This window comes from Salmo salar, chromosome ssa29 (assembly GCF_905237065.1).
Source record: "Salmo salar chromosome ssa29, Ssal_v3.1, whole genome shotgun sequence".
NCBI lineage: Eukaryota > Metazoa > Chordata > Actinopteri > Salmoniformes > Salmonidae > Salmo > Salmo salar.
This window is the reverse complement of record NC_059470.1, coordinates 22,054,753-22,065,883: the sequence shown is the minus strand read 5'-3', so window position 1 is coordinate 22,065,883 and position 11,131 is coordinate 22,054,753.

Here is an 11,131-nt window from a genome sequence, read left to right as displayed (position 1 = left end):
CACTGCTGATTCTGGGCTTTGGCTGCAGGGGGACTGAACAGGAGACAAACAAAGGAATTTGCTTGGCCGGGGCTTTGTGCACGCCGTTTTGCACATACTATGCTTCTCTTATGCTCAAGTTGAATGGGGCCTGGCATGCCCACACAGTGAGTGAGACAGAGAGAAGTGTATGTGTGCATGTAAGAGAGAGTGTATCAGAGTATGTGTGTGTGGTGGGAGGGTGGTTACCATGGCAACCAGGTGATGGAGAAGAGCGCGTGCAGAGCTACAACAAAGGCTTGGTATTCTCTTTCCCTCTTCACACACTACTACTAGAGTGTCACAGCCATATTTAGACGACCTCCGACCTCTGAAGTACTAGAACTGGCAGTGTCATTGTATGTGAAGTGTGGGGGACATTTGAATAGATTATCAGGAAATAGAATGCCGTTTCAAATCTTTTATGCCTTTTATGATTTTTATGACTTATATGGCTGTCATGCCAATAACGCATTGGGCATATAAATCTTGTTATCAAAAAGGTGCTAAAACTGTATGTTCGTGTCAAAACTATCTCTGTACATTCAAGTGAGAAATATAGAATTATACTGACTTTTTAATGTCATAAAATAATGCTTTTCACCTTTAAAAACACCCATTGGGATATTGCAATATCCTGAAGAGCTTAAAGCCCTGTAAGATAGCAGAGAATGTAAAGAGATCTCCTGACATAAAACACACAGTGCATTATGGTATTGGATTACTACCCTTGAATCCTGAGGACTTCTATCGATCGACTACACATCCATTAGAGGATGTTAAGCCCTTTTTATTCTCTCTCTTTCTCTCTCTCTCTCTCTCCCTCTCTCTCCCTTCTCTCTCTCAGCGCCCCATTAATTACATGGGGAATATAATGTCTGGAATGAACATTATGATGCATTACCATGACTCTACTTTAGACTGTTGACATGTAGCTCAGGGAGAATTGGATAGGTATAACCAATAAGGTAGAATCTCCTCCTTGCCCTCTAATAAGCTAGGTTTTAAAAAGGTTGAAAGGTTATGCGTGATGACGTAGAACACATGAAAATAACTTTTGCGGATATATTCCCATGTACCGAATAAAAAATACAAGTTAAATGGGTTTCCATCGCATTTTCAACTCTACTGATGGTTTGGTCACAAAAAATTTTGCATTATATAGCGAATGTGCCTCCTTTGGTCATGGCACATGCTCTCTAGCCAACAGCTCAGTGTGGGTATAGCCTACATGATGAGATCATATTTTTATTTGTCAAACTGCAGCCAAGCATCGATCGTAATGTCACCAGAATACGACTCTCGATATTTATTGGAAAGAAGCATTAAGCTCATCATCGTGTCGTGTATTGATGTGACTGATATGACGTCACCACCACCCATTGTCGTGCCATTCATCTGCCGCCATCACCTCATGTTTCAGCATGATAATGCACGATGTTGCAAGGATCTGTACACAATTCCTGGAAGCTGAAAATGTCCCACTTCTCCCATGGCCTGCATACTCACCAGATATGTTACCCATTGAGCATGTTCGGGTTGCTCTGGATCGACATGTACGACAGCGTGTTCCAGTTCCCGCCAATTTCCAGCAACTTCGCAAAGGCATTGAAGAGGAGTCGGACAACATTCCACAGGCCACAATCAACAGCCTGATCAACTCTATGCAAAGGAGATGTGTCGCACTGCACGAGGCAAATGGTGGTCACACCAGATACTGACTGGTTTTCTGATTCATGACCCTACTTTTTTTTAAGGGATCTGTGACCAATCCATAGATTAATTTAATTAATATATTTTAAATGGTTGCATGTCACATTTATATTTTTGTTCAGTGTAGATGAGACCACATGGGAAATGCTGAAAGCCAAGGAAATCAGGTGCCGTTCATCACAGACAAAAAGCTATATCCATACTCATCATTCGAGCCAATACCAGTGAAAAGGGTTTTCACATGCCAAATAAAGATAGGCAAGCGCAGCACACACACTGAGTTCACTGTGATAGAGTTGAAGTCGGAAGTTTACATACACTTAGGTTGGAGTCATTAAAACTCGTTTTTCAACCACTCCACAAACGTCCAACAATTGTTTACAGACAGATTATTTCAGTTATTCCACTTACTTATCACAATTCCAGTGGGTCAGAAGTTTACATACACTAAGTTGACTGTGCCTTTAAACAGCTTGGAAAATTCCAGAAAATGATGCCATGACTTTAGAAGCTTCTGATAGGCTAATCGACATCATTTGAGTCAGTTGGAGGTGTACCTGTGGATGTATTTCAAGGCCTACCTTCAAACTCAGTGCCTCTTTGCTTGACATCATGGGAAAATAAAAATAAATCAGCCAAGACCTCAGAAAAACAATTGTAGACTTCCACAAGTCTGGTTCATCCTTGGGAGCAATTTCCAAACGCCTGAAGGTACCACGTTCATCTGTACAAACAATAGTACGCATGTATAAACACCATGGGACCATCATACCGTTCAGGAAGGAGACGCATTCTGTCTCCTAGAGATTAACGTACTTTGGTGCAAAAAGTGCAAATCAATCCCAGAACAACAGCAAAGAACCTTGTGAAGATGCTGGAGAAAACAGGTACAAAATTATCTATATCCACAGTAAAACGAGTCCTATATCGACATAACCTGAAAGACCGCTCAGCAAGGAAGACACCACTGCTCCAAAACAGCCATAAAAAAGCCAGACTACGGTGTGCAACTGCACATGGGGACAAAGATCGTACTTTTTGGAGAAATGTCTTCTGGTCTGATGAAACAAAAATAGAACTGTTTTGCCTTAATTGTCACGGGTGTCGTAGGGTGTAGACCTAAACGCAGCGGGAAAATGTATACTCATCTTTTTATTGAGGACAAAGAAGGAAAACCAAAACGTATACAAAAACACAACGACGATTAACAGTCCTGTAAGGCATGAAGCTATACACGGAAACAATCTCCCACAATTCCCAAAACAAACACACTCCTAAATATAGGCAACGATAGACAGCTGCCTCCAATTGAAGGCCCCAATCCCCATTACCAAAACATAGAAATACAAACGCCTAGACAGAACATAGAAATAAACTAACATAGAACAATAACCAAAACCCTGGACTAATAAATCAAATACCCCTCTACATACACAACCACCACGAACCATATAAACCAAATACCCCCTCTACATGAACACATACACAAACACACCCTAAACCACATAAAACAAATACCCCCTGCCACGTCCTGACCAAACTATAAGAACAAATAACCCCTTTACTGGTCAGGACGTGACAATAATGACCATCGTTATGTTTGGAGGAAAAAGGGGGAGGCTTGCAAGCCGAAGATCACCATCCCAACCGTGAAGCACGGGGTGGCAGCATCATGTTGTGGGGGTGCTTTGCTGCTGGAGGGACTGATGTACTTCACAAAATAGATGGCATCACGAGGAAGGGAAATTATGTGAATATATTGAAGCAACGTCTCAAGACATCAGTCAGGAAGTTAAAGCTTGGTCGCAAATGGGTCTTTCAAATGGACAATGACCCCAAGCATACTTCCAAAGTTGGGAAGATGGTATAAGGACAACAAAGTCAAGGTATTGGTGTGTTAATCACAAAGCCCTGACCTCAATCCTGTAGAAGATTTGTGGGCAGAACTGAAAAAGTGTGTGCGAGCAAGGAGGCCTACAAACCTGATTCAGTTACACCAGCTCTGTCAGGAGGAATGGGCCAAAATTCACCCAACTTATTGTGGGAAGCTTGTGGAAGGCTACCCGAAACGTTCACCCACGTTAAACAATTTAAAGGCAATGCTACCAAATACTAATTGAGTGTATGTAAACTTCTGACCCACTGGGAATGTCATGAAAGAAATAAAAGCTGAAATAAATCATTATCTCTACTATTATTCTGACATTTCACAATCTTAAAATAGAGGGGTGATCCTAACTGACCTAAGACAGGGAATGTTTACTAGGATTAAATGTCAGGAATTGTGAAAAACTGAGTTGAAATGTATTTGGCTAAGGTGTATGTAAACTTACGACTTCAGCTGTATGTGGACCTGGAGAGCCGTTGCTAGGGAAAGAGACTGCCATTAAATTGGGTGTGCTAAAAGTGGGTGTGGACATAGCAGCAGTGACAGATGTAAAAGTGCAGATAAAACAGCAGTAGCCCAAGTTGTTTGAAGGGATGGGAAAGCTAAACACAAACCAGATCAACCTACATGTAGATAGAAACATGACAACAGTAGCACAGGATCTTAGGCGTGTACCATTCCACCTGAGAGGAGCTGTGGAGAAAACGATAGAGGAACTACAAAACATGGACTTAACGGAGAGAGTAGATGATGCCACACCGTGGATGAATCCGGTAGCGGTGGTGCCAAAACCGGACGGAGACATAAGACTGTGTATGGACATGAGACAAGCAAACACAGCAATCATACGTGGCATGTACCCAATCGCCAGAGTAGATTCCCTTTTGCAAGGAATTAATGGGTCTGTCATGTTCAGTAAACTGGATCTTAATGGGGCTAACACCAGAGTCAAGCGGCATAACAACGTTTGCAGTGCATAGTGAGATATACAGGTATAAAAGACTCATATTCAGTATCAACATGAAATAACAACACTGGCTGGCACAGATGGGGTGAAGAACATATTGGATGACATCATTGTCCACGCCACGGATCAGGAGACCCATGACCAGTGGCTACATGCTGTCCTCAACAGGCTGAAGAGCTGTGGACTGACTCTCAACTCAGGTGAACATGGACAAGTTGGTGTTTATAGGCATGCTACTCTCACAGAAGGGCATCGGTCCTACAGCTGAGGGTGAGAGCAGCGGTCGAGTCCAGGGAGCCATCGGTCCCACAGCTGAGGGTGAGAGCAGCGGTCGAGTCCAGGGAGCCTACGGTCCCACAGCTGAGGGTGAGAGCAGCGGTCGAGTCCAGGGAGCCTACGGTCCCACAGCTGAGGGTGAGAGCAGCGGTCGAGTCCAGGGAGCCATCGGTCCCACAGCTGAGGGTGAGAGCAGCGGTCGAATCCAGGGAGCCATCGGTCCCACAGCTGAGGGTGAGAGCAGCGGTCGAGTCCAGGGAACCATCGGTCCTACAGCTGAGGGTGAGAGTAGCGGTCGAGTCCAGGGAGCCTACGGTCCCACAGCTGAGGGTGAGAGCAGTGGTCGAGTCCAGGGAATCTTCGGTCCCACAGCTGAGGGTGAGAGCAGCGGTCGAGTCCAGGGAGCCTACGGTCCCACAGCTGAGGGTGAGAGCAGCGGTCGAGTCCAGGGAGCCTACGGTCCCACAGCTGAGGGTGAGAGCAGCGGTCGAGTCCAGGGAGCCTACGGTCCCACATCTGAGGGTGAGAGCAGCGGTCGAGTCCAGGGAGCCTACGGTCCCACAGCTGAGGGTGAGAGCAGCGGTCGAGTCCAGGGAGCCATCGGTCCCACAGCTGAGGGTGAGAGCAGCGGTCGAGTCCAGGGAGCCATCGGTCCCACAGCTGAGGGTGAGAGCAGCGGTCGAGTCCAGGGAGCCATCGGTCCCACAGCTGAGGGTGAGAGCAGCGGTCGAGTCCAGGGAGCCTACGGTCCCACAGCTGAGGGTGAGATCAGCGGTCGAGTCCAGGGAGCCAACGGTCCCACAGCTGAGGGTGAGAGCAGCGGTCGAGTCCAGGGAGCCATCGGTCCCACAGCTGAGGGTGAGAGCAGCGGTCGAGTCCAGGGAGCCATCGGTCCCACAGCTGAGGGTGAGAGCAGCGGTCGAGTCCAGGGAGCCATCGGTCCCACAGCTGAGGGTGAGAGCAGCGGTCGAGTCCAGGGAGCCATCGGTCCCACAGCTGAGGGTGAGAGCAGCGGTCGAGTCCAGGGAGCCATCGGTCCCACAGCTGAGGGTGAGAGCAGCGGTCGAGTCCAGGGAGCCATCGGTCCCACAGCTGAGGGTGAGAGCAGCGGTCGAGTCCAGGGAGCCATCGGTCCCACAGCTGAGGGTGAGAGCAGCGGTTGAGTCCAGGGAGCCATCGGTCCCACAGCTGAGGGTGAGAGCAGCGGTCGAGTCCAGGGAGCCATCGGTCCCACAGCTGAGGGTGAGAGCAGCGGTCGAGTCCAGGGGAGCCATCGGTCCCACAGCTGAGGGTGAGATCAGCGGTCGAGTCCAGGGGAGCCATCGGTCCCACAGCTGAGGGTGAGAGCAGCGGTCGAGTCCAGGGAGCCATCGGTCCCACAGCTGAGGGTGAGAGCAGCGGTCGAGTCCAGGGAGCCATCGGTCCCACAGCTGAGGGTGAGAGCAGCGGTCGAGTCCAGGGAGCCATCGGTCCCACAGCTGAGGGTGAGAGCAGCGGTCGAGTCCAGGGAACCATCGGTCCCACAGCTGAGGGTGAGAGCAGCGGTCGAGTCCAGGGAGCCTACGGTCCCACAGCTGAGGGTGAGAGCAGCGGTCGAGTCCAGGGAGCCATCGGTCCCACAGCTGAGGGTGAGATCAGCGGTCGAGTCCAGGGAGCCTTCGGTCCCACAGCTGAGGGTGAGAGCAGCGGTCGAGTCCAGGGAGCCTACGGTCCCACAGCTGAGGGTGAGAGCAGCGGTCGAGTCCAGGGAGCCTACGGTCCCACAGCTGAGGGTGAGAGCAGCGGTCGAGTCCAGGGAGGGTGAGGCTGCATGAAAGGTTCGTACCTTTCTAGTCTTCGGTAGGTTCATTCCCAGCTCTCTACACTCTCAGAGCCTCTGCGGAAGTTGACCAAGAAAGACACAACATTCCACTTCGGACAGGAACAGAAGACAACATTTCAGACATTAAAAGAGAAACCTGGGAGCTGTGCTTGTGCAAGAACAACACAGAGCAATGGTTCCAGTCTGTTATGTGAGCAGGAGTCTGACAGAGTGTGAACGCAGATATTCACAGATTGAGCGTGATTGCATTGGTTTGGACTTGTGAAATGCACCAGCCGTATGTATACGGCAGGGAATTTGATTTAGTGACTGATCACAAGGCGTTAGAAGCTATTTACAGTCTTCACTCAAAGCCATGCACTCGCATCGAACAGTGGGCGCTGAGGCTCCAACCTTATGACTTTTGTGTTGTCCACATACCAGGGAAAAGCAACATCGCTGACCCTCTGTCTTGTCTACTCGGAGTGACTGCAGTGAAAGAATCACACACACATGGAGCAGAGGAGTATGTGAGATTTGTGGCTGTGAACGCAACTCCAAGTGCAATGACCACAAGGGAAGTGGAAGTGGAGGAAGCATTGGCTACAGATGAAGCGCTAAGAGGGGTGAGAAATGCTATTCAGACTGGGTGTTAGGAGACATGCCACGCATATGCACCTATAGCAAATTAACTGTGTGTAATTGGACAGTTAGTCCTAAGGGGAAAAAACATTGTTTTGCCCCATGTAGCCTTAGCTCACGAGGGACATTAGGGCATTGTAGGTACAAAACTTCTCAGGAGTAAAGTAGGGTGGCTGGGCAGGGACAAGGCCGCAGAGAGACATGTCAAGTCATGTCATGGTTGCCAGATTGTAGCACGACCAGACGTGCCAGAACCCGTGAGACCCACAGCGTTACCTGACGGGCCGTGGCAGGACGTCGCCACTGACCTATTGGGTCCACTACCAACAGGACACAGGTTTCTGTACAGGTAAAGAATACGTTTTGTGTATGTCAGGTTGACTGAAGTTTTTATCAAATTACAATGGGTGGGTCTAATCCTGGACGCTGATTGGTTAAAACCAACAATATATCATCCAAACACCGGCTTCTCAGCATTATCACTGAAGTAAAGGGGGGGTGTGTGTTGTGTATTGATGTGACGTACTGATATGACGTCACCACATCAGTAAACAATGCGGAGGTCTTGTTACACCGACAGTCTTGGAGTAAAGACATGTTGAAGTTTACCTCTGAGTCCGGTTGATCCAATTCAGAGTAATAACCTAATTTAGCACAAGTTGCAACTGTAGGATTGGACACAGTGCACTTTCACCACCCTGTGCCGTTCATTAGGAAAAACGAGAATGTATGCAGCAACCTTAGAATAACTGCTCAAACTCCCAGTTTTACTTCTGTATGCGTTTGTTTAATGTCGAACGAACAAATGATCTGTAAGGCATTTATAAAACTGTACTGAATGTTTGTGTTTCCATCACAGCTGTTGTGATTTGTTTTTATATATAGTATAACATTCAAAAAAAACTGTGGGCAGGATTTTTTGGCCATGTTAGATCCATTCCTTTTTGATCTCCCCAAGTACCTAGGGCAGGAATGGGAAACAACCTTTTGTAGGCCCGCGGACCAATAAAAAAAATATATACACTACCGTTCAAAAGTTTGGGGTCACTTAGAAATGTCCTTGTTTTTAAAACAAAATAAAACTATTTTGTCCATTGAATAACATCAAATTGATCAGAAATACAGTGTAGACATGGTTAATGTTGTAAATGACTATTGTAGCTGGAAACGGCTGATTCTTTAATGGAATATCTACATAGACGTACAGAGGCCCATTATCAGAAACCATCACTCCTGTGTTCCAATGGCACGTTGTGTTAGCTAATCCAAGTTTATCATTTTAAAAGGCTAATTGATCATTAGAAAACCCTTTGCAATTATGTTGGCACATCTGAAAACTGGCCTTCTTCAGACTAGTTGAGTATCTGGAGCATCAGCATTTGTGGGTACGATTACAGGCTCAAAATGGCCAGAAACAAATAACTTTCTTCTGAACTCGTCAGTCTATTGTTGTTCTGAAAAAAGAAGGCTATTCCATGCGAGAAATTGCCAAGAAACTGAAGATCTCGTACAACGCTGTGTACTACTCCCTTCACAGAACAGCACAAACTGTCTCTAACCAGAATAGAAAGAGGAGTGGGAGGCCCCGGTGCACAACTGAGCAAGAGGACAAGTACATTAGAGTGTCTAGTTTGAGAAACAAATGCCTCACAAGTCCTCAACTGGCAGCTTCATTAAATAGTACCTGCAAAACACCAGTCTCAACGTCAGCAGTGACGAGGTGACTCCGGGATGCTGGCCTTATAGGTAGAGTTGCAAAGAAAAAGACATATCTCAGACTGGCCAATAAAAATAATCTATTAAGATGGACAAAAGAACACAGACACTGGACAGAGGAACTCTGCCTAGAAGGCCAGCATCCCGGAGTCACCTCTTCACTGTTGATGTTGAGACTGGTGTTTTGCGTGTACTAAACTCAGCAAAAAAAGAAACGTCCTCTCACTGTCAACTGCGTTTATTTTCTGCAAACTTAACCTGTGTAAATATTTGTATGAACATAACAAGACTCAACTACTGAGACATAAACTGAACAAGTTCCACAGACATGTGACTAACAGAAATTGAATAATGTGTCCCTGAACAAAAGAGGGGTCAAAATCTAAAGTAACAGTCAGTATCTGGTGTGGCCACCAGCTGCATTAAGTACTGCAGTGCATCTCCTCCTCATGGACTGCACCAGATTTGCCAGTTCTTGCTGTAAGATGTTATCCCACTCTTCCACCAAGGCACCTGCAAGTTCCCAGACATTTCTGGGGGCAATGGCCCTAGCCCTCACCCTCCGATCCAACAGGTCCCAGACATGCTCAATGGGATTAAGATCCAGGCTCTTCGCTGGCCATGGCAGAACACTGACATTCCTGTCTTGCAAGAAATCATGCACAGAACAAGCAGTATGGCTGATTGCATTGTCATGCTGGGGGCTCATGTCAGGATGAGGCTGCAGGAAGGGTACCACATGAGGGAGGAGGATGTCTTCCCTGTAACGCACAGGGTTGAGATTGCCTGCAATGACAACAAGCTCAGTCCGATGATGCTGTGACACACCGCCCCAGACCATGACGGACCCTCCACCTCCAAATCGATTCCGATCGATTCCGAGTACAGGCCTCGGTGTAATCGTCAGTGAAGAGCACTTTTTGCTAGTCCTGTCTGGTCCAGCGACGGTGAGTTTGTGCCCATAGGCGGCGTTGTTGCCAGTGATGTAGGTGAGGACCTGCCTTACAACAGGCCTACAAGCCCTCAGTCCAGCCTCTCTCAGCCTATTGCCGACAGCCTGAGCACTGATGGGGGGCTTGTGCATTCCTGGTGTAACTCGGGCAGTTGTTGTTGTCGTCCTGTATCTGTCCCGCAGGTGTGATGTTCGGATGTACCGATCCTGTGCAGGTGTTGTTACACTCTGCGAGGACGATCAGCTGTCCGTCCTGTCTCCCTGTAGCGCTGTCTTAGGCGTCTCACAGTACGGACATTGCAATTTATTGCCCTGGCCACATCTGCAGTCCTCATGCCTCCTTGCAGCATGTCTAAGGCACGTTCACGCAGATGAGCAGGGACCCTGGGCATCTTTCTTTTGCTGTTTTTCAGTCAGTAGAAAGGCCTCTTTAGTGTCCTAATTTTTCATAACTGCCTACCGTCTGTAAGTTGTTAGTGTCTCGACGACAGTTCCACAGGTGCATGTTCATTAATTGTTTATGGTTCATTGAACAAGCATGGGAAACAGTGTTTAAACCCATTACAATGAAGATATGTGAAGTTATTTGTAATTTTTATGAATTATCTTTGAAAGACAGGGACCTGAAAAAGGGGCGTTTCTTTTTTTTGCTGAGTTTATTTAATGAAGCTGCCAGTTGAGGACTTGTGAGGCGTCTGTTTCTCAAACTAGACACTAATGTATTTGTCCTCTTTCTCAGTTGTACACCTGGGTCTCCCACTCCTCTTTCTATTCCGGTTAGAGCCAGTTTGCGCTGTTCTGGGAAGGGAGTGGTACACAGCGTTGTACAAGATCTTCAGTTTCTTACATGGAATAGCCTTCATTTCTCAGAGCAAGAATAGACTGATGAGTTCAGAAGAAAGTTCTTTGTTTCTAGTCATTTTGAGCCTGTAATCAAACCCACAAATGCTGATGCTACAGATACACAACTAGTCTAAAGAAGGCCAGTTTTATTGCTTCTTTAATCAGGACAACAGTTTTCAGCTGTGCTAACATAATTGCAAAAGGGTTTTCTAATGATCAATAAGCCTTTTAAAATGATAAACATGGATTAGCTAACACAACGTGCCATTGGAACACAGGAGTGATGGTTGCTGATAATGTAGATGTTCCATTAAA